The sequence below is a fragment of the Sciurus vulgaris genome, assembly GCF_902686455.1.
Source record: "Sciurus vulgaris genome assembly, chromosome: 6".
NCBI classification, from domain to species: domain Eukaryota; kingdom Metazoa; phylum Chordata; class Mammalia; order Rodentia; family Sciuridae; genus Sciurus; species Sciurus vulgaris.
In genome coordinates this window covers 162,775,800-162,778,111 of record NC_136466.1, presented here as the reverse complement: position 1 = coordinate 162,778,111, position 2,312 = coordinate 162,775,800, and the positions used below count along the sequence as shown (strand labels likewise).

The following is a 2,312-nucleotide window of genomic DNA, read 5'->3' as shown; positions in this document are numbered from 1 at the left end:
AGCAGGATACAGGAATGCTTACAGGAAACACGTCTGCTTGGAAGGCTGGATGGCCAGGCCTCAGCTGGTGGTCCAACCCAACCCTTGCCTCACTTGTTAACAGTGGAAAATTAGTCTGTTTAGAAGGACTATCAGGAAACACACCAGCTTCTGCTACTTTCATGCGACTTGTTAGAAAAAAGAAAAAAATTAACTAGTGTGCACATTCTGATCTGTTACTGTTTTATTCTTCCCAAAGGACTATGTGTTGGAAGAATAACCCACAAAAGCTAAAAGTCAAATTGCACCAGTCCAGGTTCCTTAAGAATGGACTGGCAGTGTGGCTGTGCCAATATGGAGAAGCTGCACCTTCCTGCAGAAGATCAACTGACCTGCTATCCCGCCCCAAATCTCAGCCTGAGGTGTATTTCAGTGAAGACAGGAAACTGGGCTTCTCAGAGCAGAGAAGCAGCTTAAGAGCAGAAAGGTAGAGGAAATCTAGAAAAGAATCATCTTGATAGCAGATTTATCCCATGGTGAAGGGAGAGGGCAAAGAACCCAGCAGCACTTTGCTTATCCAGCAATTTCTGTCACCATGGCGACCGACTCTGCCCATTCCATAGGGTCTTGAATTGCTCAGGGACTGGGAACTCAATAAAGGCACCGCCTTCTGTAGGAATGAGAATATTCATCTCAGAAGATTTGGCACTGACTTTCACAATCCAAGGAATTCTTGCTCAGGTAAGCACGGCAGCCATCTGTTTTGTTAATGGAAATGGTTGGCAGTTTACCCATTACCTGAACTTTGACATCCCTGCTATTGATCATCTCCACAATGCCCACCACGTCATCAAATACCAGACCAAGTTTCTTACAGTTTTCCACTGTAATAGAGTTACTTTTGCCCTCGATTTGCAATGTTGTGTTGACACACTTGTATATATAAGCCACCTGTTTCAGTTCTGTGTCGTCAATCACCAGGTTGGAAACATCCTTCTGATTTCCCACTCTCCAGTTCTTGCCCTCCAGTTCAAGGAGAGGTGGCTCCTTTGTGGCTGGTTTGGGGAATGGACTGGGTTGGGGTTTAGGGGCAGAAAATGGTTTGGGACCACTTTGTACTGGGCCACTCCGAGCCTTCAGGGCAGGGTTCTTGTGAGTCCTCATATCATCAGATACGTGTTTCAGGGCATGTGTGATGCGCTCCCCCTGATTAATCTGCGCAAACAGTGCTGAGCGTGAAGCAGAGTCATCCGAGCCTGGACTGGTGGGGCCTGGGGGTGGAGGTGGGGCTGGTGGGGGAGGAGGAGGAGCAGATCCAGCAGAGGATCTGCTGGATCCTCAGCACTCAGTCCACTCAGTGCTTCTGCCACAGGCCCCGTTTTGCTCCAGGCCAGTCCAGTGGATGGAACTCCTGATGTAAGCCTGTAGTCTGTCATATACTTGAGTATGCTCTACCCAGTCCACATGCTTCTTATCCACATCTTTATGCTCCTTCAGGACTCAGTGTGTATAAAACATGGCAAAGCCATTCATTTCTTTCACATACACACCAGGTTTGGGAGTCATAGCCACCCAACCCAGGGCTCGGATGCTTTCACTGACAGCAGACAGGTGATTGAACAACTTGCTGCCTCTATTCTTCTCCTGAAAAGTTATCACTTCTTGGATCTGCTCTGAGATGGGTGCCAACAGATCAGAAAGCTTATTACCAGCTGGCTGCTGGCACTGAGAAGCTGTAACCAGGAGAGCTTGTTCCAACTTCAGACCAGGGTGGACCATCTCTGCGTGTTTCTGCACGTCTCCTCCTGTCTCTTTACTGATCTTCAAGTACTCTGCGACAGGACTGGCAAGCAGCGAGTCAAGTGCTTGCACACATGGAGCTGCTCCTTCTGAAGGACTGTCTCGGGACCCTAGGTGCATGTCGGTGGAATCGGATACCGCCTCTGGGCGGCCCACTGCCCCTCCACTCTTTCTACCGCCTTTTGCATGTCAGCCATGATGTACCGCCTCAGGACTGCGCTCAGTCACTCTCCCAGAAAAGTTACATTCTGCAAAACTTTATTATAAAAAAATGTCAAGCCAGTGTTTTATGATGTTAGAGAATTAGAATGTAAGGGACTATTTGATTTTGTTCCTCATGTTGGTGTAATATCACCATTTTGTTCTCTCTGCCTTTCTGTGTGAGATAGATAGATAGATTGATTGGTAGCTAGATAGACAGACAGACATGTGTGAATGATTGTCATTCTTATTCTTAGGTTTCTTATTCCTGTTAAATTCTTATTCCATACATACTGGTTGAAAGCGCCCTCAGTTTGCTGAATGACCTTTCA

At 47.2% G+C, this 2,312-nt stretch overlaps 1 pseudogene across 1 annotated transcript; it reads right to left on the bottom strand.

Annotated features, from left to right (window-relative positions):
- Positions 1-552: 552 nt before the first annotated feature.
- On the bottom strand, positions 553-1,976 carry LOC306664967 (adenylyl cyclase-associated protein 1-like; annotated as a pseudogene). Its single transcript has one exon. The product of its transcript is annotated as an adenylyl cyclase-associated protein 1-like (transcript).
- Between the last annotated feature and the right edge of the window lie 336 nt (positions 1,977-2,312).